This window comes from Pygocentrus nattereri, chromosome 15, assembly GCF_015220715.1.
Source record: "Pygocentrus nattereri isolate fPygNat1 chromosome 15, fPygNat1.pri, whole genome shotgun sequence".
NCBI classification, from domain to species: Eukaryota; Metazoa; Chordata; class Actinopteri; order Characiformes; family Serrasalmidae; genus Pygocentrus; species Pygocentrus nattereri.
Window position 1 is genome coordinate 37,921,348 of NC_051225.1, and position 25,845 is coordinate 37,947,192.

General features: G+C 43.9%; 1 protein-coding gene across 2 annotated transcripts in view; it reads left to right on the top strand.

Moving 5' to 3' along the window:
- Positions 1–3,700: 3,700 nt before the first annotated feature.
- The window catches only part of dagla (diacylglycerol lipase, alpha), a 72,397-nt gene continuing 50,252 nt past the window's right edge, over positions 3,701–25,845 (top strand). For both annotated transcript variants that reach the window (XM_017718151.2, XM_017718152.2), the window contains exon 1: positions 3,701–3,874. The gene's annotated coding sequence lies outside the window, so the exon portion shown is untranslated. The remainder of the gene's footprint in view (positions 3,875–25,845) is intronic.

The following is a 25,845-nucleotide window of genomic DNA, read 5'->3' on the forward strand; positions in this document are numbered from 1 at the left end:
TAATAATAATAATAATAATAAAATCTACAGGCACAAATATATTAAGTGTTTTACAGTCTGTCCTGCTCTAATTCAAATGAATCCGGAATTATGCTCACTTTGTGATGAAAATATAGTTAGTCAGTGCTGTTAAAGTACTGCAGATATTATTACTATTACATACTCAGAAAGGCGTTTTGTGACAATGTATCATGATGACATTGATGTATCGTCATATTGTCCACCCCTCACAATAAAGCTTGGCTTGATTTGACTAAAAATCTGGTGATAAACATCCTCTGAGAATCTTTTATCTCCTAAGCCAGGGGTCGAGAACAAGCAGCTCTTTTACTGCCATGTTGTGGCTCCACAGTAGAATTAGATTGGCAGGTAATAATAAAATAATCCTCCTTGACAGTAAAATAAAGCTCTGCTGATCTTTCTAACACAGTTTTAACTCTAAATGGTCTTAAACGCTGGAGTTCATGTAGAACTGCTGATTCACCCTTTAACCCTGAAGGTTGGTGCACCGACTGCTGGTCACCATAGCAACACAGCCAACAATCTAGCTAACGAGAAGGCGCAGAGAGAGATTTAAGACGAACATCGATAATTTGGAGACAAACCGACTTATTTGCATTTATAATCACTCCAGCTGGTTTCCTGCTACGTTTAATCGGCTGTGACAAACTGTCAAACGCTAAAACTGAAGTTTCTCATTCGCCAGCTTCTTACATTTATCTGACGCTCTTATCCAGAGCGATAAGGTGGCGTTAGGAGTCTTGCCCAAGGACTCTTATTGGTATAGTGTAGGGTGCTTACCCAGGTGGGGGAGTGAACCCCAGTCTACAGCGTAGAAGGCAGAGTCCATTTAAGCTGGTGCAGTAATTCCATTCTTTTAAGGTAGAATGGGAAAATCGAACAACAACAAAAAGCTGGTGAACAAGGAGCGACTTCCGCCTCGGGAAAAGGTCCAACATTGAGAGACGTTTTACAAGAAACTGTCCTACTTTGGCGGAAAAGTTTCCTGCCGGAGATGCGAGAAAAGCAGCTACAGCTGAGCGAAAGCTTAAAACAGAGCAAAGTAAGTCTGTGTTTTCATTTATATTGTGTTTTTCAGCCTATATGAGTACATCAGCACATACTGAGACATATTTACAGCCAAGATGGTAAAATGGACATAAAATATGTGCGGATCCCAGGGTAGGCTTAGCACACACACACACAGACACACACACACACACACACACACACTTCTCCCTCAGGGTCGCGGGGGGTGCAGGAGCCTATCCCAGTGGTCATTGGGTGGAAGGCAGGATACACCCTGGACAGGTCCTGGCCTAAACAAACATGTTTAATTGCATTTTTGCTTTTGCAAAGTCACATTCAACATTATTACTGTTCCTTCTCACCACAGGCGGGTCTGTGTGTGTGTGTTGAGTAAGACAAAGTGGTTTAGGACATGGTTCTCCATTTAACACTGAACTGCAGCAGACAACGGCACAGACAGACAATAGAAACAATGAACATAGACAATAAACTACATAAAATAATCTACAATAAATTACACAATCGTACATCAGGCTGGGGAAAACAAAACAGCGGCGGTGACTGTCCGTACACAAGGATGGAGGAGTGATGAATATGTATTGGTTTGCAAATGACGTTACATGAGCGTAAATAAGTAAAAACATCCTCAACAAACAAACAAAACAAACACATTCTATTATACAGTTTAATGCACAATTACTGTTTATTTACTGATTTCAACGTTTATATCTTATACACTAACTTATATTGGGAAGCAAATTGTGGCCTGGGCTAAAGTTTTGCATACAACTGAACAGGATGATGCTGCACACGGATGGAGGAGAAGAACTGGAACAGCAGAAAGTTCTGTTTTTAAAAAAAAATAAATAAATAAAAATGTTTTTTCCACATGTTTGGGAGACTTCTGACCCCAAAGGTCTAGCTTTGTACTTTCACTTAAAATTCCTCCCAAAAATCAAATGCCCTCCCTTCGCAGCCTCCATAGTCATATAGTTTATTAACTTAATAGCAATGCTTAGAGCACCATTACATAACAAAAATGACCCCAAAAGGTACCCAGGACTTTCATCCAGCTGAAACCAGACCACAGACGTTCAATGAATGCTTTAGGATAAGATTTGGCTGTATCATTTGATCAGGAGAGAATATAAGGCGGGGGGTGGGGGGGGGGGGGGGGGGGTTGGGGTATTAACCTTGGGGGGCTTTTTTCTCCAAGCCACTGGCGCTGGTCAACACTTTTTTTAATGTTCCCTCACCCACTTCAGCTTGGATGTGCGTCACACCTTCACTGGACATGTCGCGAACTCGGCCTTGGCAGGGTAGCGTCAGTGAGCTTCAGCTAGCTGTGCAAACTTTTTGTTGCAAGGCAAAACTTTTTTTTTTAAGAGTTTGCAGGTAACGTTCATGATATGTGTAAACAGTGGCTGTAAACTCTGATGAAGTGCGTTTCTCTTTGTTGTTGCTGTTACCCATTAGTGTGTTAATAGCCAGCAATCAGGGTAAATTACCGCAGTCGTGCACAACAGATGGAGCAGTTTGCCATCTAAAACCCAGCAAATCAAATACTTTGGTTTTGAAATATTAAGCATTTTAAGGCAGTTTTAGTGTCACGGCTTATAAAAACTAAGTCCGCAGTTATTATTAGGCTTGAAAAGGGAAATGCATCGGATTGCCTGCTAATTAATATTATTAATTATGAATTAGTATTAGTATTAATGCAATAATTATGAAATGCAATGATCATGTTTGACCACAGTAACTCAGACACAATGTGGAATAGAATTCGGTATATATCTACAATAAAAGAAACGCATATGGGCTGAACTCATCACGATAACAATCAAATAAGGTCATATTGCCCACCCCTAATGAACCCCCTAATGATGAATTATCCCTCTTTTATTTTGAAACATGGGAAATGACGCCACTCCCTCACCCCCCCCCCCACAACCCCACACTACCGCGCCCCCCCCACACACCCACCGCCCCCCCCCCCACCCTCTCTCCGGGTCCGCGCGCCGGTGACGCAGGCAGCGAGCGAATGCATCGCGAGGGCGGGGCTCCGCGGGGAGGGGAAAAGGGGTGACGTCACTGCGTAAAAAGCGCAGCGGCGTGCGGCGCAGCGGGACACAGTGCGGATCCTGACGCTGAGAATACAGGCGCGCGGGCTATAAATACAAATAAATAAATAAAGGAGGAGTGTGAGGGCACAGCAGAGAGAATACAGCACGCGCACGCACGCACACACGCGCTCGCTCGCTCGGTGGGGTCTGCTGTGGGTCCACACACACACACACACACACACACACACACACGCGCTCTCTCTCTCTCAGGGCTGGCTTTTTTCCGCGCAGGCTCTGCGGATCCCGGCCTCGGTGGCAGTAAGAGGGCGAGTGGGGTGGCGCTCTCTGCCCCGACAGCTCCAGCTGCTCCGGATGGCATGAAGCGACAGCTATTTGGTGAAGGAGAAGAGGGAAGAAAGGAACAGGAGGAGGAGGAGAAGGGAAATATCGACGCCGTTTGGGACGCAGCGGCTCCACTGACGCCGCACGCACACTGAGCCGGATCTCTCTCTCTCTCTCTCTCTCTCTCTCTCTCTCTCTCTCTCTCTCTGGGCGTGTTGGTGCGCGCGCGCGCGTGCGTGTGCTTTAGGGTGGGGTGGGGTGGGGGGTCTGTATACTGTATAAGGCACGGGAGAAGGCCCTGTGAGTGTGTGTGAGCGTGTGTCCAGGGTGTTCAGGTCAGGGTTTGGATCCGTGGTCCCGTTTTTGGATTCGTGGAGAATGGGAGAGCGCGAGGAACAGGCAAAGCACGAGGGGCTGTGGAGGACTCCCACCTAATACAGGTAAACATGGCATTCTGGGGTTTATCTCTTTATTTTTATTCCGGGTGTCGTCGAGGATGCTGGAGTACACGGTGCACATCAGCTGCTAGAGGAGTGTCTGTTCTGAGAGGAGAGGAGAGGAGGGGGGGGGGGTGTTAATGCATACTGATGTACTCTGAGCAGGCCTTTCATTCACAGGTGTTTTATTTATTGGGCATTCGGTGTCTATGCCCATGTTTCCAACACGTAAACTAAGCCTGGGACTAAATCGGGTTTTGATTGTGACATTAGCTGCAAAGCCCAAGCCTAGTCATTCTTCATCAAAGCGGCCCATGGACATGGGGAGATGGGGAGAGGGAGAGAAAGGGGAGGCATGGTGATGTGCACTGAACACTGTCCAGTCTTTCGTTCACGTTATTGGTCATTTGTGAGTGTGTGTCTATGGGAGAGCGCATCGATCATTTAGGGCTGGTTCTCAACACCCAGGTTAGACCTATGACTAGACTAAAGATGGAGAGGAAGGGGGTGCATACTGATGCACTCCAATAGCTGTCCGGTTCTGAGCGAGCCTTTCATTCACAGGTGTCATCTGAGGTCTGTGTGCGTGTCTATGGGAGAGTGCATTGATCATTTAGGGCTGGTGTCCGACACCCAGATTAGACCTAAGACTAGACTAAATAGGATTTTAATTGTGGCATTGCTGTTTAGTCCAAGACTAAGCCTAGTCATCAAAGCAGCCCTTAGAGTTTATATGAGGGATGAAGATGGTAGAGAGATGGATGGAGAGAGGGGAAGGGGACGCGTACTGATGTACACTGAAAGTTGTCCAGTCTTTCAGTTATGTTATTGGTCATTTGTGTGTGTGTGTGTATGTGTGTGTCTATGGGAGAGTGTGTTGATCATTTAGGGCTGGTGTCCGACACCCAGATTAAGACTAGGCTTAACAGGGTTTTAATTGTGCCGTAGCTATTTAGTTCAAGACTACATCTAGTTTTTCTACATTGAAGAAGCGCTTAGTTTACTTGGGGTGTTGTAATGGGGAGACATGGATGGACAGAGGGAGGGAAGGGGACGCGTACTTGTAATCCTTTTAGTTCTGAGTCTTCTGAGTCTTTCATTTACAGGCGTTTTGCTGATCATTTCCCGGTGTCTGTGCTTACGTCTATGGAAAAGTGCATTTATCATTTGGACCAAAACAGGTTGTTGATGTAGCCGTTTAAGCTTAGTCCTTCTTCATGAAAGCAGCCCTTAGGGTATATATGAGGGAAAGAGACCGGACGTGAGACATGTATAGCTAAACGGAGGAGGAGGAGGAGGAGGATGAATCCTGAGATTTACTGGTAGCTGACCGGTCTTTGTTGCATGTAAGTAGTCATTTAGAGTCTATAAGTTTGTCTATGGGACAGTGCATTGATCAACAGGTCCAGTTTTTAAGCCCCAGATTAAGCTAAACTAAATAAGATTGTAATAAGTCTTCATGAAAGCAGCCCTTAGAGTTTATATGAGGAACAAAGATGGAGAGAGATAGATACACATAGATGCACATAGGGAGAGGAAAGGTATGCGTACTGATGTGCACTGAAAGCTGTCTGGGCTTTCATTCACATCATTGGTCTTTTGTGAATGTGTGTCTATGGGAGAGTGCATTGATCATTTAGGGCTGGTGTCCAACACCCAGATTAGACCTAAGACTAGCCTAAATAGGATTTTAATTGTGGCATTGCCCACACTAAGCCTAGTCATCAAAGCAGCCCTTAGAGTTTATATGAGAGATGAAGATGGTAGAGAGATATACGTAGATGGATGGATGGATAGATAGAGAGAGGAAGGGGATGCATACTGATGTACACTGAAAGCTGGCAAGTCTTTCGTTCACGTCACTGGTCTTTTGTGAATGTATGTCTATGGGACAGTGCATTGATCATTTAGGGCTGTTTTCCAACACCCAGATTAAGCCTTAAGCCTAAGACCCATGTTAAGCCTAATTACTACAGACAGAGAGGAAGGGCCTGTATACTGATACACTCTTGATAGCCATCCAGCTCTAAGCAAGCCTCTTATCCATGTCATTGGTCATTTGTGAATGTACGTCTATAGGAAAGTGCAGTGATTATGTAGACCTGATGGGATTGTTAATGGCGAAGCGCCACTGATATAGCTGTTTAGTCCAAGTCTGATTCTCGTCCCTCTTCATGAAAGCAGCACTTAAGTTTATGCAAGGAATAGAGACGGCAAGAGAGAGGAAGGGGATGCATCAAAGCTGTCCAGCCTTCAGTACAAGACTAAGCCTAGCGCTTAGAGTTGATCTGAAAGATCGAGACCGGCAGAGAGACCGGCAGAGAGACCGGCAGAGAGACCGGCAGACGAAGGACGCATACTGATTTATGCTGCTGGCTGTCCAGTTCTAAGCAAGCGTTTCATTCCCAGGTGTCACTGGTCATTTGAGGTCTTTGTGTATGATTGTATGAAAGTGGATTGATATTTTGGCCCAGTTTTCAAGACCTGGATTAATCCTAGACTAAAAGTGATTGTTAATAGTGGAACACCACTGATAAAGCTACTTAGTCCAAGACTAAACCTAGTCCTTCATGAAAGCAGTCCCTAGAGTATATATGAAACATACAGATGGGGAGAAAGACATAGACATATAAATAGAGAGAGGAATGGGACGCATAATTAATATTTTATTAATTTTCCTCATTTTCTAAATGTTTATGTATCTGCATCCCCAGATATGCACCTGAACATTTTTGGTGCATCACAGTTCTCACATTTGTGCATCTCTAATGGTGATACTCTGATAGCTGGGAAGTTCTGAGCAAGCTGTGTATTCAGAGGTCGTTTGGAGCTTTATGTGTGCTGGTCATTTGAGTGAGGGAGAGAGGCATAGATGGATAAACAGACACCGTGATAGTAAGGGATGCATACTGATGTACATGCTGATGGTTGGTCCATAGTTCTGAGCAAGCAAGCTGTCCTTTTACTTACACACACACACACACACACAGAGAGAGAGAGAGAGCTAGCAACGCATACTGATGCCTCTTCGGGTCAGAGCAAACCTCTCATTCATTCTGAGGGGTGACAGTGGTCATCTGTATCAGAGAGAGGAGTGGAGAGACACAGATAGATAGGGAGAGCAAAAGAGGATGGATAGATGGAGAGCAATAGGAAAGAAGAATGCTTGAGAGAGAGAAAGACAGATAGAGAAGGAAAGAAAAAATAGGAAGAGATTGAGAGGGAAAAGTGGAAAGATGGATAAAGAAAAAGCAAGGGATAATGAAATAAGTGAAAGGGAGGGAAAGAGAGAGGGAAGGAGGACAAGATGAAGAAAAGGAGAAAGAAGCAGAAGATGGTGGTGAAGAGAGAACGAGGTAGATGGGGAAAGAGGGAAAGAAATAACGATATAGAGAGACGAGAGAGGGAAAGAATATGAAGAAGGAGAAAGAGAGAATGGATAGATGAAGAGAGCAGTGGAGAGACAGAAGGTAGAGGGTGGAAGAGAGAAAGAGATGGAGAAGGAAAGAAAAAGGGAAGACTGACATGAAGAGAGAGGGGGGGGAGTAAAAAATGAGAAAGATGGATAGAAAGCAAGAGATAAAAGTGAAAGGGAGGGAAAGAATGAGATGGGGAGGGGAAAGAGAGAAAGCTAGATGGAGAGAGAGTGGGATAAAGAAAGAGGAAAAGAAAAGATGGAGATGGAAGAGGGGAAGAGAGTAGGGAGGGAAAGAACCAAGAAAGAGTGAAATAGAGGGAAAGATGTATTTGACAAAGTGTGAGATAAAGATGGAGAGAAAGAATGAGAATATAGAAATGGAGAGAGAGCAAGAGATGATGAAAGGGGGGAAGAGAACAAGATGAAGAGAGAGTGGGGAAAAAGATGAGTGAAAGAAAAGATGGATGAGAGAAAGAGAATGAGAAGACAGAAATGAAGAGAGGGAGAGCAAGAGATGAAAAGGGGGGAACGAATGAGATGGAAAGAGAAAGATGGATGAGAGAGAGCGAAAGATAAAAGGGAGAAAAAAGTCAAATATATAACTTTATTATGAGAAATGATGTTACAGTACAGTATGCTTTACTGACCGTGTGCATGAGTCTGACGCCCACCTCTAGGCCCACCTCTAGGCCCACCTCTAGGCCCACCTCTAGGCCCACCTCTAGGCCCACCTCTAGGCCCACCTCTAGGCCCACCTCTAGGCCCACCTCTAGGCCCCTCCATACCGATGCAGTTCGTTATTCCAGTATTTAGTCTTTAAGACGTTCAGTTGCTGCAGACGGACTGAAAAAGCCTCCTCAGCTGTCAGCTGTGACCGTCAGACTGCATGTTGACCGTCGCTGTGACGCATGTGGAGCTGCTCCTGCAGCGTGTTACAGACTCGGGCAGATGCACCAACACTCAGAAGTGCTGGAGACGGATATGCAAAAGCTTTCACGCTGACACATTAGCGTTAGCGTCTAGCTTGCAGTTGTGATGTTAGATGGGTTTAATGGAAGCGATGCAGCTTTTCTCCGCAGGGACTCAGGAGTGCCTTTATGACGATGAACTGAACTGATAGGATGGTGTTTTGTTTGAGCAGCAGTGTTGGGAGATGGGTTGTTTATACCGGTAGAGACGTGTTGGTGTCCCAAACACCAGTTTTAGTTCTCGGGGTAGTGGCAGAGAACTGAATCTGTGTGTGTCTTGTTTGCTGGGTGCTGCAGGTTGTTTAAAATGTAATTTAGTGCCTCTTTTTAATCCCACGAACGGGGAAATTTCACCTCCGCATTTAACCCATCCGTGAAGTGAAACACCACACACACACTAGTGAGCGCACACACACTAGGGGGCAGTGATCACACTTGCCCGGAGCGGTGGGCAGCCCTGTCCACGGCACCCGGGGAGCAGTTGGGGGTTAGGTGTCTTGCTCAAGGACACCTCAGTCATGTGCTGTCGGCCAATTCAGGGCCAATTCAATTCAACTTTATTATCCCAATGGTGTAATACCAACAAAGCAGTAGTGCAAAAACAACAGACAAAAGCACATAGACCGAATGTCGCATCTCTAATATATATATATCTCCAGTTCTAATAATGTTTTTTTACTTGTCTGGTGATACCGGTGTGATTCTAATGATACGGACCTAAACAAAACCTCATAAAGCAGCACTGTGTAATATTTGGCAATTTGGAGACCTCTCTGGTGGAATTGTGTAATAACACGCGATGTGTAGCCGAATGCTTTATATTGTCCATTATTCTTCGGACGTATCTGATTGTGAGCAAGTCGAGGGACAATTTAAGTAGAACTCAAAAGTTGGTAAAGGACACGTCTTCTGAGGATAATCTGCATCACATCTTCATCAGTATAATGTCGATTTTTATCAGTTGAGATATAAACATCAAGCCAGACCTTCTTTTTGAGCGTTTGTGTGTGGCGTTAATGCGTAAAGATGTACAACTTACAGGGCAACTTGCAGCCGGACTCGCTCATCATATTTTAGCCTCTCCTCACTCAGTAATGATCCTTTTTGCAGTTTTAACAACAACAACAACAACATATAGTGCTGCATTAAAAGGTCTGTTTCCTGGCTGGAGAGTGGAGAAGATGCTCAGTTTGGAAATCTGCAGACAGTCAGTGTATGTCAGTTTGTGGAGCTTTTTCTAGGGAAATGGAGAGCGCATATCTGATCTACTGTAATTCACTCTGAACTAGCCTGGGATGAGGCCCGGCTAGTCCCGCAGCCTCTGGAGAGATTCCTCCGATAATGTTGCCCACAACCCCTCCTCACACCTACTACACCAAACACATTAATACAAATGATCTTGTTGCAAAATCTTACCATATTTTTCTCTAAGCAGGTTTGGAGGAAGCAGGGTGTTGAGGATAATTAAAGTTGAAGCTTTAGTGCGGAGCTGCTTTGCTTAAACGTGGTTTAAACACCTGCAGCTTTTTTTTTTTTTTAACTTAATTGGGTGGGAACAGTGTGAAAAATCCAGTTTCGAAAGAAGACGAAGTGTCCCCAAACGTTTGACTCCTTTGTGTTGAATGGAAAGTAGATTTGGCATCAAATCTACACCAAAGTGCTCATTTCACTTTACTGTGCTTGTCTGTTTTAGCTGGAACCTCCCATTGTGTAAACAGACATGTAGTGTGCATCCAAAAGGAAGTGCCTCCTGTTAGGACTTAGTCATGGGACTTGAGAACTGTCCAGTAGGAACCTTATCCTTCCTCCTATTGGGCAAACTTAGTTTATTTCATCTTAAAGCTATAGATTAGGGCCTGGGTGTGCTGTGACTTTTGCACAGACCACATTTTTATGTTTGAGTTATTTTCCCCATACAGTAAATTTAGCAAATAAATAGTGCGCATTAAAATGTCCTAGGACCCGCTGGAGGGATTACATCTCCAAGTTGGCCTGGGAGCAGCTTGGTGTCCCTGGGAATGAGCTGGGTGAAGTTGCAGGGATCTGGGATTCTCTGCTCTCCTAACTGCCACCGCGACCATATCTGGATTAAGCGGTCAACGACGATGACGATGATGAAAATATGCAGAACTGTGTAGAGGACGTGTTCACTTATTCACACTTAGAAAATCAACAACAGCATAGAATTGACCAAGTATCTCCATGAGACTGTGTTTATAAAGCATCATAAACTTATACTTTTCCTCTGAAATGTAGTCGATCGGCCAAGACGTTTGGTGTCGGAAGTTTGCTACTGGTTTTGCACTTGGAGCTATGAGACTCATGGGAAATAAGGGAAATTTACCAATAGCTGGAAGCCACAATTTACATTTACGGCGTTTGGCTGATGCTCTTATCCGCAGCGACTTACAATTTGATCATTTTACACAAGTAGGCCAAGGTGGTGTTGGGAGTCTTGCCCAAGGACTCTTATTGGTACAGTGTAGGGTGTTTGCCCAGGTGGGGGATTGAACCCCAGTCTACAGCGTAGAAGGCAGAGGTGTTACCCACTGTACTATCCCAACCATATACACTATAATGACCCCTGTGGTTCTAACTAGAGGGAAAAAAATATGAAAAAATTTAAACATAACACACATTTGCTTTTCTGTGACAGCTGCCAGCATACTGTACATGATGTACTGAATACTGAGCACCAAAAAAGGGTTCTGCTAGTGTTACGATGTCAAGCTTTATAAAAATAATGCTGTGCAAATTCATCTGAAACTTGCATTTTACAGCAGTAAGCACAGACGTACTGAAGTGTGACGTACTCCCAGCGCGACGTTCAGCTTTGTTTACTCTTCTTTACCACAGCCAACCGCTACGCTAACCAGCTGAAACTACAACAGCTCAGCCACCAGGTTAGCATCATGTGCACCGCTTATGTATTTTATAGATATCGGTGTCAGAAACCACATAATCAAGTCTGTTATTGATACTGAAAACCTCCACCCAGGCCTCCAGGTAGCACAAAGCTAATAAATGGGGTTTTAGCTTCCTTTACTTGTTGGCTTCATTAGCCTTGTAGCAGCAGTGCTAAAACTAACGCAGCTAACGTCAGACAACACACAGTGTATTTATAGTCGTTTTAGGTCGTGGTGCACTTTTCTAAGCATGTCGTAGATATTGTCAATAAGAGTCATTCAGAGCGCTTTGGTGTGAAATATTCCGAAATATTCCAGTCAGAACTGTTCACAGTGGTGGTGAATGGAACCAGACGTCCACCTCTAAAAGCTCCCTCACAGAAAGTTCCTACACTTGTGAGTTCACTGCCTGGTGCCTGAGACACTGTTTCATGATAGTTTTGAGAGAGTTTTTGCCTAAATTTTGACAATATGTTCATGGTGGAGAGGTACGTGCTCTGTAAGGCACTTAAAAAAAAAAAAAAAAAATTCCCCATATTTCTGCTGTTTTACCATCATCAACTTTCCATATGAAAAAAGAAGACGAATGTGGGTTCTCTGGGGGTTTTTGGATGGTGAATAAAATGTCTATATCTGTGTTGTGGTTATGGTGACCCCTGGTTCCTATCACCACCATGGTCATCTGAACCATTTCACACCAAACCGCCCTGAATGACTGTTGAATTATTCCGAGTTTTTTTGTTTGTTTTTGTTTTTAAGATGTGGCACTACTGGTATTGTGATAACCTGTCCAACCTGTCCAGTGTCCTGCTCTCTGTCCAACGACCACTGGGATAGGCTTCAGAAGGATAAGCAGCTTAGATAATGTGTGTGTGTGTGTGTGTGTGTGTGTGTGTGTGTGTGTGTGTGTGTGTGTGTGTGTGTGTTATTGTGATGTAAATCATGTATCATGAAGGGTCAGATGGAATTTTGTACATTTGATTTGGCCATTCAAATGACTCTCTTCTTTTGTCCTAGGTGTTTTTCTGCAGCCCTTTGGCTGTTGTGGTCAGCAGGTGGTCCAGCAGTGTGAGGACAGCGTGCATTTTGCTCTTTGTAACGGACACTGGGTGTGAATGAGGAAGTGTAGTGTTGAAAGTGAGAGAAGGCCAATGGTTAAGGTTGGCATGTTTTGCAACAGCAGTATACGTGTATGTGTGGGTGTGTATGCTTTTGGTGGAAACTAGACCACACCTTCTTTAAAAGCAGTATGTTTTTTTTTTTTAGTCTGGCATGCATACCTGCAGCGTCATTGCTATCATCAGCTTTGGTGAATCACTTTTACGGCCAAAGTGACGTTGGACGTACTTCAGTGAATGCCTGTACAGTGCATACGCCCTGCAGACACGTTTAGGCCTAAGGGAAGCACGAACTGACTAATTACAGGCTTACCGACTTCTTAGCTCATCACGTAGGAATGCCTGCCTGAAGCTGATGCAGTCATATTTTGATATATTAACAAAAGTATTCTGAAGTAAAGTTGAAATTGTGCCATTTTTTTATAGCTGCACAGTATAGTGTTTTTATAATCTGCTATTTGTTCATTGTTATCTAAATGCTGACATCACAGACCACTACCAATACACAAGTGAGTTTTAAACCGAATACGAAATGATATTTGTTTTGCGTGCTGTGAGCACCTTGATCAATCACAGATGCTTGGGGATTTGGATAAATCAAGGCATTTAGATGATCCAGTAAATATCATTTTGGCCTAAAATAATGCTAATTAGTTCTTAACTCTCCCTGTAAACACACCCTTGCCAAAGTGATAAAAAGCTTTTTGTTTTTGGAAAGAATAATTTATCTGGGGAATTTTTTTGAAGCCTTTTTATGCTTAAAATGGAGCAAAATCCTTAAATCCACATAAAAAAAATGAAATCACACTGCAGTCCAATAGAGGTGGGCGTGATGGCCACATTTATCATTATCAAGTTTTGTCACCATACAGACTTTTATCATGAGATAGATATGGTCAGTGGCTTTGTTTACATGAGAAGCTCTTTGCCAATCTGATTGAACACTTTTGGATTATAGATTAAGACGGAGGTGTTTATATGCTCACTGTGTTCAACAATCTGAAGAAAATCTCTGTTTGCCTGCACACTACAAGTAATCTGATTGAAAGTCCTGCGTAGAGAACTACTTAGTGTCAAAGTTACCATGACTACAAGCATCACGTGAGCCCAGTCGGAGTGAGATGAGCAGCAGTGAGCGGTGCTTTTGTTTTTAATTACTTTAAACTGATGTCAGACTCAGGAAAACGTCCTTCACACGTCCTTATTAAAGAAGGCCGAGAGGAAGACGGCGTGTTCCTAGAGACGTAAGCTGGACGTCCGTCCCACCGCCGTCTTTTAAAGATCAGAGGACAAACTTCGTCTCCTGTGCAGACCAGTTTCTGCTCCGTCATGTCGAACGGTCATACATTTAAACTTTTCAATTGGGAATGTAAGCAGATAGAGGTGTTTACATGGTTATTGTTCTCCTGTTTAACAGATTTACAGGATTGCCCACCTCGTTCAATTGAATAGAAACTGTATTCCGAATGGCCTCTGTCGGACTAGTCTGTTCCGACTGAGGTGTTTACATGGACGTATTCTATTCCAATTGAGCTATTAGTCGGATTATTTATAGATTATCAGGCGGCATGTAAATGTTGCTAGTGTTGTAGAACGCTGACCAACTGGAGTGGATAATTTGGATTTAATGCAGAACAGTAAAAAAACACTATCGTTTTTGGTGGTGTTTTAAATATTTTCCTGTTAGTGTCTGCATCAGTTAGAAAAACTAGTACATGAAGTATTGTGATATTGGCTGTCACATGATAAATATAATTAAATATAAATCATCGCATTCGTTTATATAGTTAATCAATCAGGTGTCTTATTTGCTCAAATCCGACCCTTTGACAAGCCTGGTTAAAATGAGAGAATAAAGTACGATTATATGATGATGATGATGATTGAGCATTGAGTATTGTGAGGTAATCAATCACAATAACGATAACATACCATCATATCGTCCACCACCAGCCTCCAGTGAAGTGATTTTTTTGAGAGCATGCTATTTTGAAGGTTGACCTTGTCCAGCTTAACGCGGCTGACTGTGATGTGACCCATATGATTCTCGGTGCGGTCTGATTTGCAGTGAAGTGGCTCAGTGTGAGCTCTGTCAGAGATTTCCACATCATACACAATCACATCACAGCCTGGCTTAGGCCTGCGCTGAGGTAAAGCTGTGAAAACCCTATCCTGATCGCTGGCATATCGAACATGGCATCGAGCCTGACGTGCTAATGTGGACAAGCACAGTAAGACGGTGTCAGACACAATTGTTTTGGCACAAAGCTGCATCCTTCCCAAAGGCCCAAATCACACTTGACTTCTGAAACAAGGGACACCGCCTAATCAGCTTTTAATTGAACGTGCAAAATCGCCCTCAGAAAACCCTCGTCGCTGAAGTCTGTGTGGTGAATTAGTTTCAGTTCAGTAGGCAAACTCAAGCTGACATCGTGTGTCCTTAAACAGGGATGTTTGAAGCAATCTGGCTAAAAATCCAGCCTACTTGGTTTTACCCCACAATCAGACAGGTTTGGAGTCTGAAGTTACTTATATGACAACAAACGGCTCAAACAAACAAATCACTTACTGCTGCCTGAAGATGTTACTAATAAACATCAAATAAACGAATGTCGCCCTCTACAGGTGTAATTAACAAATCGGGTAAACGAGCCGCGATAGCCGCTGCCCTCTAAAAGTGTTATTATCTGGAACCATTAGCCTACTGTGTCGGCACGCAGAGGAATTAGACCTCCGCGTTAAACCCATCCGTGCAGTGAAACGCCCACATACATGCACACACTAGGGGGCAGTGAGCACACTTGCCCGGGGAGCAATAGGGGGGGGGTAGGTGCCTTGCTCAAGGGCACATCAGTCACGTTCAGTTGGCTGAGGGGATCGTGAGACTTTTTTGTCAGAGGTCTTTTTATTATTTTGAAGGAGTTATTACATTAAAGAAATAAAATCAAATAAAATAAGATTAAGGGATACTTTTTTTGATCCCACAACTGGGGAAATTCCACCTCCGCATTTAACCCATCCGTGAAGTGCAACACCACATACACACCAGTGAACACACACATTAGGGGGCAGTGAGCACACTTGCCCGGAGCGGTGAGCAGCCCTATCCACGGCGCCCGGGGAGCAGTTGGGGGTCAGGTGTCTTGCTCAAGGACACCTCAGTCATGGACTGTCGGCCCTGGGGATCGAACCGGCAACCTTCCGGTCACAGGGCCAGTTCCCTAAACTCCAGCCCATGACTGCCCCAAGCCCCAAGCCCCAAACCCCAAACCCTCCCACTCCCTACTGCACCTAGAAATTCTCTTCTTTACAAATAAATGCATATATAAACAAATACAAAACAGTAAAGGTGGCTGTAACAGTCAAAAAGAGACCAAAAAGTGGCAATAACAGAAACAGTGGTAGTACAATCTCATGCATCAATATCCACGGAGTCCATTTGTTCCACATATGTACTGACAGGCTGCCAGAAAGCATAAACTTTGGAGCTATCCCCTCTTGTTGTGCAATGGATTTTTTCGAGATTCAAGAAAAACTAATCCAGTGGTTAAAAATAGACGTTTCCATTTGAGCAATATCAGTCGTCTTGCTAACAAGGTTGTGAAAGCCGTCACAGTTTTTGTTGGTTTGCCTATACAAATATCTCGAGGTATCACCCCAAATATTGCCCTGAGTGGTGAAGGTGGAATAAAAGCTTCTAAAAGATTTGAAAGGAAGGAAAATATTGAATCCCAAAATGTCATTAATTCAGAACAGGACCAATACGTATGTGAAAGGGTGGTTAGATCAGTTTTACATTTTTCACACATGGGGTCAATGAATTTTTCCAGCTTTACTTTAAACCAATGTAAACGCTGAACAACCTTGAACTGCTTCAGTGTGTCTCAAACACATTGATGATTACTTGATATCTAACTCCTCTTCCCATTGTTGTTCCAGTGAAAGTAGAGATTCCGATTCTTCTGAATTAATCACAGCATATACTGCACCAATTCTTGGTGAGTTTGCAGATCCTAAAAGAAGATTTTTTTGATGGCAAGGTGGGGAATTGAGGGTAATGTGATGAAATAAAACTACGAAGTTGTAAATACCTGAAAAAAAAAAAAGTGAATGCGGGATATTCCCAATTCTACTCGGCTGTTCGGGATCGTGAGACTCGAACCAATTTCTTATTTAATCAATTTCCGAAGTTTGTTTCCTGAAAAATAAAACTGTTTCTTATTTTGATCAAAATATTGTCACACATGTGGCTTAACTCTAGTGTCTAACTCGTCTCGGCTCACTTTCAGCCGAGTGATATTTCCGTAAGAAGAGCGTAAGAGCTCATTGTCATCTGTCAGCGCAAACGGAGAAGTTGTTGCTTCACCAGAACTTCTCACAGTGAAATGCTGATGTTAATCAGGGAGGGTTAGGAAACGGCGTTCAGGAGTCAGTGATCCTTTATGACTATAATTTTGAGATCTGCTTTAAGAGCGTTTTTAGCTTTATCCTCAATCCAAAATGTGCCCTGTTCACAGTTTGTTGCAACATAGGCTCTGAAAGTTAACAACCGTGGGAAATGAATGCTGTCGCTTTAAATGACTGCGATCAGCACGAATGATAGCAGTCAGACGATTATGTAATGATTTTCTACAGGCCTACACATAAACAAATCATAGGTCTATTAGGGAAAACCTACAGCTCGACGTGGTTGGAGCAGAGCGTATGATGATCTAGCACCGTGCTGATTGTTGCTATATTTACATGGTCACTACATAAGAAGTCGACTTCAGACACCAAGCCTGTTTTTTCCTGATTGACTACATTTCGAATTAAGGTTCTGAGCAGGTTGCTATAGACCCTGATTGGTGTCTTGGGTTACAGACGGTCATGTCAGAGTTGCGGTCAGCTTTTGACTAATGTGCATTGCCTGTATTGTACATACTGGTGGTCAAAAGCTTGATATCAGCTCTTAAGTGGAGACATGTGGGCGAGTGCTGAAGCACAGTTGTGAATGTTCCACACTGAATTTGGATCAACATCCAGATTCCTTCGCACATCTCAGTCGGTATGATCACGGCTGCATGTGTGCTGAACCTGAGTCTTTATCCCAGCTGTGCAGTCCAGTGGTTTCTCTGCTTGCATTAAAGCTTTCCATTATCTAACGCTCATGACCCAGTTTATGAAGAGTTTAATAAGTAGCTGATGAATCAGGTGTGGTAGATGAGGACTGAGATCGAGAGCTGGTGTTATATCCTGTTCTTCACCTTTCATTACATAATGGGCAGACAGGCAGAAAATAACCGATTCCAGTGATTATGCTCAGCTGCTCCTGTTATTAGCTTTAGCTGTGGGCGATGATGGCTATTAGTTGCTGATATCCAGCTTTATTGCTTATGTGGGGTAATGCAATCCTGCTCTGATCAACCTTGATTGTGTGAATTATAGTGTGATGTCACTATAAAATTCACGATTGATGGGAAACCGTTAAAGTGACAGTAAACATCAGAGAAAAAAAAGTGAGGGACAAAAGTCAGGTTTCATCATAGCTGCTACTGCTGTTTTTAGATATGTGACATACAAGTCTTTTTTTGTTGATAACAGGGTGTCATGTGGTGTCAGAGGCAAGCATGCTGTGATTTTGGCATGCTAGCTTCAAGCTGACCTAGTTTCTAGAACCTTGCATTACTTGTTACTTGTCATAGCTACAGTGCAAAACTAAAGACCGCAAACATGTCCTGACTACTTTTGGAGTAAGAGGTAAGGTTGTTGGTGAAATTCCTGGTATTCTACAAACCTAGCTAGCTAGCTTAATAGGCGACTAATGGTGAGTAAGGCCCAGTCCCATTTCACCCCTTGCCCCTAACACTTAGCCCTACCCCTCCGTTTTGCGCATTCACGTCTAGGGGTAGGGTGTCTTGATTGTTGCTGAGATGGAGGGGTAGGGTGTCCCGATTGTTGCTGAGATGGAGGGGTAGGGTGTCCCGATTGTTGCTGAGATGGAGGGGTAGGGTGTCCCGATTGTTGCTGAGATGGAGGGGTGGGGTGTCCTGATTGTTGCTGAGATGGAGGGGTAGGGTGTCCCGATTGTTGCTGAGATGGAGGGGTAGGGTGTCCCAATTGTTGCTGAGATGGAGGGGTAGGGTGTCCCGATTGTTGCTGAGATGGAGGGGTGGGGTGTCCCGATTGTTGCTGAGATGGAGGGGTAGGGTGTCCCGATTGTTGCTGAGATGGAGGGGTAGGGTGTCCCGATTGTTGCTGAGATGGAGGGGTGGGGTGTCCTGATTGTTGCTGAGATGGAGGGGTAGGGTGTCCCGATTGTTGCTGAGATGGAGGGGTAGGGTGTCCCGATTGTTGCTGAGATGGAGGGGTAGGGTGTCCCGATTGTTGCTGAGATGGAGGGGTAGGGTGTCCCGATTGTTGCTGAGATGGAGGGGTGGGGTGTCCAGATTGTTGCTGAGATGGAGGGGTGGGGTGTCCAGATTGTTGCTGAGATGGAGGGGTGGGGTGTCCAGATTGTTGCTGAGATGGAGGGGTGGGGTGTCCCGATTGTTGCTGAGATGGAGGGGTGGGGTGTCCCCATTGTTGCTGAGATGGAGGGGTAGGGTGTCCCGATTGTGGCTGAGATGGAGGGGTAGGGTGAAGTGTTGAGGCTACATGGTCCTTCAAACTGAGGTTTTTCAGAGGCACAACAAACGGAGTGTTTATGAGAAAATTCCCGGAATGCGCTGCGAATCATTGGCACAAGCACAAGCAGCCAAAGAGACACATAAGTGTGAGTATTTCTGTAAAAAAGCCGCTGTACTGTAAGAACCATTGTAACAACGTTTTATGGTCGTTTCCTTCATAACACGCATAAAAATCGCTAGTAATGCGCTGATGTCTCGGTCGCTACCTGGTGAAATTTCCCGTTCCACATTAAATGGTGCAGCAGTTACATTCTGGTACGTGAGGTTGCCTCACCATTTAAGGTGGAACGGGAAATCATGAAGTTCAGCTTCGTATCACCGAAGAATTCTTGGTGGCGATAATAAATAATTGCCCCCTCTTTGAAGGCGCATGATGCCCTAAATGTATTTAAGCAGTGAGGAGCTGAACTTTCCCCTCCTCTGCCGTCACTGCAGGCCGACAGGGTCGTCTACAGAGCAGCGCTAGTAGATGTTAATGAAGTGATGTAGTTTTTTGTTTGTGCTCTTTTTTTTATTTGGTGGCTTGTTTGACTGATGCGTTAAACTGAAGTTGTGAGTGAATCGTGAGCGCCGGTGCGTTCCAGTCTCCTTCAGATAAACGGCAAATGTCAGTGTGATATACCATTATTGCTATAGTCTAAAGACAAAGCAGGAAAACACGTCCTGATTATTTTTCCCAGGCTATTTTAAATATGAATCATCTCTCCTGTCATGTGACACACAAGTGAGATCACCACAGCCAGAGGCAGCGTATTGGAAATGGCCGGAAAACCTCGTCTCGTCTGTTTACGTTAAAGTCGCCGATGACACCAGATGACTTATCCGGTTCTTCAAGGCTCATCCCATTTCATGGGGGGAAGATTTCAACCACTACCCCTTGCAACTCAGTTTCAAGGGACAGGGTTACACTCTAAGAAATGGAAATTGGGCCTCAGTAATTGGGAATTGGCATGGCTGCTGAACTGCTTCAACACTCTACACATCTTTGCCTAGTGCTATAACTGGTCAGCCCAGGTATCAGACATCTATGGACTGGTTCTGTGATGACTACCGAGCAGATGTTGCGCATGCGGGCCAGATGCTGTGAAGCTTTGTATGATTTTTACCTTGTGTGTGTGTCTGTGGGACAATTCTAGTATAAATGTTGTTGACCAACAATGTAGTTGGTTCAGATTTGGGCCACATTTGTTTGTTAGACTCACTTTACATTGTGTATCAGGGCTGAGGACCCAATCGTATACTGGGCCAGAACAAAGCCAAGATTTTGGCCCACAAATATAAATATATATTATATCAATATTAAAAATATTGAATAAAGGGGCAGTCGTGTGCTGGAGGTTACGGAACTGGCCCTGTAACTGGAAGGTTGCCGGTTCAATCCCCAGTGCCGACAGTCCGTGACTGAGGTGTCCTTGATCAAGACACCTAACCCCCAACTGCTCCCCGGGCGCCGTGGATAGGGCTGCCCACCGCTCCGGGCAAGTGTGCTCACTGCCCAGTAGTGTGTGTGTGTGTGTGTATGTGATGTTTCACTTCACGGATGGTTTAAATGCGGAGGTGGAATTTCCCCGTTTGTGGGATTAAAAAAAAAGTATTACTTAAATTTGGACCTACTGTAACTGTGGGAAGCTCACTTAAAAGTGCTAGCTCTCAGTGCACTACCTACCTCGCTCGCTAGCTTAGTGCTTGACTGGTAATAGTGAGTAAACAATGTTCAGCATTGCTTTGGGTCTTAACTGCTGAATTACTTCATCAGTTACTCTACACATCGTTTTGCCTACTGCTGTAAACTGTGAGCCCAGTTATCAGACCGTTCTAGGCCGATTCTGGCTTTCATATGCGAGTGCTGGTTGACTACTGGGCAGATGTTATGCGAGTCAGGTGCTGTATAGCTTTGTATGGTTTTTCCCAGACAGCAAGCATATATCGGTCCGCTGGCTTGATGACGTCGGCACCCCAGTGACTGTTACTGTCACTGTCACTGATGGTCCACCCTCGGACCACCCAGATTACTGTCCTGCATACAAGCTCTAACTAGTTTTTAATCTCCTCAGATTTTAAATGCACAGAGACTTTTATTTTAGAAAATAAACTTGCCCAAAAAATGTTAGATTTTATAGAAAATGTTGCTGATGCTGTGCTAGATTAAAATTATTGACTAAACTAATTTACAAAGTATAACTAAAGGTAATGCTTACAGGTAATACTAATGCTTAAACTCCAGCCGACCACCTAGAAAACGGTGAGCAAAATGCCAGTGGACCACCAGCTCTGCCGTCAGCAGGCCGACAGTGGTCCGCTGTACTCTAGCTGTCAGGCTTTATATCTGTGAGCCAGTTGTTGTGGACCAAAAACATAGTTGGGACGGATTTGGGCCACATTTGGTAGTTATACTCACTTTACAGTGTGTATCTGGGACGAGGACCCAACTGTATACTGGGCCAGAACAAAGGCAAGAATTTGACCCACAAATGAGCCGTATACGTTTTGCTGACTTGGAAGCTTCTCGTAAATTCTCGTACTCATTAATGTATGTGTTTAGACCTCTGAAGTGTGCATTCAGTAGTTGGCATCACAGTCTGGATACAAGCTGTTTTTCTCTATGAGGTGGAAAAATAGACGTTCTCGAAAAATAGCTTCTTCCACGTCCTGCAGTAAACAATATTCTGTATCCTCTGAATCACAAGGTAAGTAAGCAGCCGATACAAATAACGCTGCAAGCTTACACTGCTGTGCGTTGAAAGGACTTTGCATGAAGGTAAAGTCTACTTCAACGCTGTTAGATGCAACGCATGCTGGTTTGTTTGGGCTATTCTGGTAAACTTGGTCATATGATGTCCGTTTATTGCATAGCAGCGTTAGTGTGCATGTAACAACATTCATATTTAGGCTTTCTAATGATTTAGATTAGACGATTCAGTACATTTGGTGTAAAAGTTGATATAAGATGCAACAAATTGGGTTTGGGGCATTTTTGTTTAGCACAGGGTGAGAGAGCCTCAATTTGCTCACGACAACAATGTATATTTGTCATATTCCCCTGTGAATTTTATGTTTTTGCCCAACTGTCACTGTAAACATTTACTTGTTTGGCTGTGACGAGAGATCATAGCAGACAGCATTGCACCAGTCTTTGCGTTCCTACCTCTCTCTCGCTCTCTCTCTCGCTCTCTCTCTCTCGCTCTCTCTCTCTCGCTCTCTCTCTCTCGCTCTCTCTCTCTCTCTCTCTCTCTCTCTCTCTCGCGCTCTCTCTCTCTCGCGCTCTCTCTCCGCTCTACACTGTTCCTCCTGTCATGCCCTATTTATTTTTCAGCATCCTTTGTCGTGCTGCGTTCCTCCACATCCTTCCTTCTCTCAGTCCCATTATGTGCTGTTTGTTTCACTCCTCCTTCTTTCACACCATTTCAGCCCATCACCCTTTTTTCTTGTTTACACAATGCCTGTGAGGTTTCTCTACCTGCGTTCCGGCTGCACGATATGAACAAAGTATTGGTATTGTGGATAAGGATGCACCGATAGTCTTTCCTCTTTGCGATACAAATACCCGATCCTCAAGTGTCTGCCAATAGTGAGCACTGAGGCACCTGTAAATCCTTGTATTTATACCAGTCCACTTTTAAAATGACTTCTTTTGGTAAGCGCACAGTCACAAAGCAAACATACTTTAGTTGTACTCATAGTTTGAATGAAGATTTTTTTTGTTTTACATTGAGTACAGCTCTGAAGTTAATTCTGTAATCGGCCTCGTCCCCATATCAGAAACCTCAGGTCTAAATTGGGCCAAAATGAATAAGATTTTCACTAAAATCACTACTGTTGTCCATCTTTTCCTGTTGCTGTAAATCGATCAGCCCAGGAATCGGACAGTTCTCAGCCGATTCTATGGTGACTACCAAGCAGATGTTACGCATGCAGGACAGATGCTGTGAGGTATTGTATGGTTTTACCTTGTGTGTATGTCTATGAGACAGATCTGGTATTAATGTTGAGGACCAACAATGTAGTTGGGTCAGATTTGGGCCACATCTGTTTGTTATACTCACTTTACAGTTTGAGTGGTGTACTGGGCCAGATCAAAGCCAATTTGGCCCAAGTGGACCAGACAAGATTTGCTCACTTGGAAACTTCTTATAAATTGGCATACTCTACGTATTCCGTTAGACCTCTGAAATGCACATTCTTGAAGATGATTAAAATAAGAAGTTAATTAATAAAAAATGTCCTCTTATCTTTTAGGCAGAATTTATTTTGACATGCTGTATCAGAGGAAACCTGTCACTAAAGTGCACTACTGTTGTCGTCTAAACTAAAACTAACTAAACTAAAAGGATCTAAATCACAAATAGTTTAGTTATTGATATGTAATTAAGATTATTAGATTAAGTGTCCCTTATTAGTCCCACAACGGGGAAATTCCACCTCTGTGTTTAACCCATCCGTGAAGTGAAACACCACACACACACACTAGTGAGCGCACACACACTAGGGGGCAGTGAGCACACTTGCCCGGAGCGGTGGGCAGCCCAATCCGCAGCGCCCGGGGAGCAGTTGGGGGTTAGGTGTCTTGCTCAAGGACACCTCAGTCATGTGCTGTCAGCTCTGGGGATCGAACCGGTGACCTTCCGGTCACGCGGCTGTTTCCCTAACCTCCAGCCCACGACTGCCCTCTCCTGTCCACCCTGCCCTGCCCTGTAATCAGTCATTCGGAGTGGTCTGATATCGCTCGTGTTGGAAAAAAACCTTGCATCTCCATTTTTGTTGTTTTTCAGTTTTTACATCATTTGAAAATTCCTGTAGCTCTTTATGTCGTGTGTAAATTTGATGATGAATAGACCAAAACAAATGACCCAAAAGCCCTTGGAAAAATGTCTGGTTCCACTGACTTGCATTAAAAGTAAGGTATATTTTTTCCCTTTCCTGTAAAGTTATCATGTTGGGTGATGCAGGGTTTGTTTTGACAGTAGTGATATGTACTAACTGATTTATTAACAGTGGTGGTGGAACTAAGTGTCCCGACAAGCCCAGCGATTTTATTTACTATTACCACTTAATGTACATGTGTTTTCTCAGTTTTTATGTCATTTTAATGACTGGACAATATTGGAAAATGTGGGAAAAAAGATTTTTTTTGGGACTATTTTGCCTTATAACACCCTCCATGTATCCCTCAACTATGAATGGAATAAAATCAGTTGGTTAAAATATATTTTAGGCCAAAATTTTATTACAAGACCAGCATAAAACAATGTCTCAGGCATCAGGCTATGTATTCAAAACCATTCATTTCTTGTGAGGGAGCTTTTAGAGGTGGACATCTGGTTCCTATCACCACTAGTGTAAACAATTGTGACTTTGTAAGCTTGTCTAGAATGAAGCATTTACACCAAACCACTCTGAATGGCTTTGTTGACATGTCAACTGTTTAATTACGCAGAAATAAAAAAAAGGAGTTGGAGTTTCCCTTTAAAGTTTGTACTCTGCTACTGCCAAAGAAACTGAGCTACCACACTTGACACAGCCTGCTGGTTTGTGTGGGGTGTTTTGGTGAGGTCAGTGTGCAGCGTTAAGGCCGTTACGCACTGAACGTGATGTTTATTAATTTATTTATTTACGTGTGATTTATTGACTCAGGCGCATGAATGACTGATGACCACCAAGCTTGGTTTGATCGGATGGTGAAAATGCAACATATTTTATTCATCCTCTTTGATTTGAACAAAAACTGTCTGACCAGTCACGGCCGCCTCTACTGTTGGCATGATAACAGTCAAGACGACGGACCAACTGCGTCCCAGCAAACAAAACTTTTCACAAGGATCCGAATCTCCAACGGCAGCAAAACAGAGCTACAAACTTCTAAGTTAAATTTGGAAGAACTTTCAGCTTCTGAATGAAGTGGAGCTCTTCACACCGTTTTAATTTTTCCAGAATGGACAGTGGCCCAGTGTGACCGCTTGTCTGTTGTGCTGGGAGCAAAGAATCTTTGTGCTAAATACATTCAGCCTGTTTGTTGTGTGCTTCGTCTCGTGTGGAGCTGCATCTCCAAAATCTACTCTGGAAGGACCTCTCCGTTCTCCTTTCACTTTTCCACTTGTCTGTTTTATGAGGAGCAAATACACTCAATGGCCACTTTATTAGGTACACCTTGCTAGTAAAAGGTTGGACCCCCTTTTGCCTTCAGAACTGCCTTAATTCTTCGTGCCACACTTTCAACAAGGTGTTGGAAACGTTCCTCAGAGATTCTGGTTGGTTATTTGAGTTCCTGTTGTCTTTCTATCATCTGGAACCAGTCTGCCCGTTCTCCTCTGACCTCTCACATCAACAAGGCATTTTCGTCCACACAACTGACCGCTCACTGGATGTTTCCTCTTTTTCCGACTGGTGTGCATGTAAAATAAGCGCATTCAGTTTTGAACAGTTTCAGTTGTGCTGCAGTACTTGATGCGATTATATTGCGACATGGTGTGATTGTGATGCACCTCACATTAGTGAATCAGCAATTGAAAGTGAGCGCTGTTTTTCACCAAAATAATAAGGAGCTCATCCGGAGTTGTAATTGGTCAGGGAGCTTGGAGCACGGAGTGAGCAACACTGTGATTGGTTTAAAGGGCTCATTTGCATATTGTATCCCTGATATTTCCATATCAGTATTGCAGAGGTGAGCTGCTGTATTCTCGTGTTAGCACACTTTCTCCTGACCTCCATCTCTTTATCCTCCTCTTTCCATCCTCCTCATTGGCTCATATGACGAGGAACGAGCTGGTGTGAAGCTCACGTCACCACCCCTTCCCCCCTACCCCCCCCCCACCCCCTTGCCGCCACCACCACCACCAACTCCCTCCCTCCATCCCTCCGTTTTATCTTCCACATCCAGATTCAGTCTTTGGCATCAAACT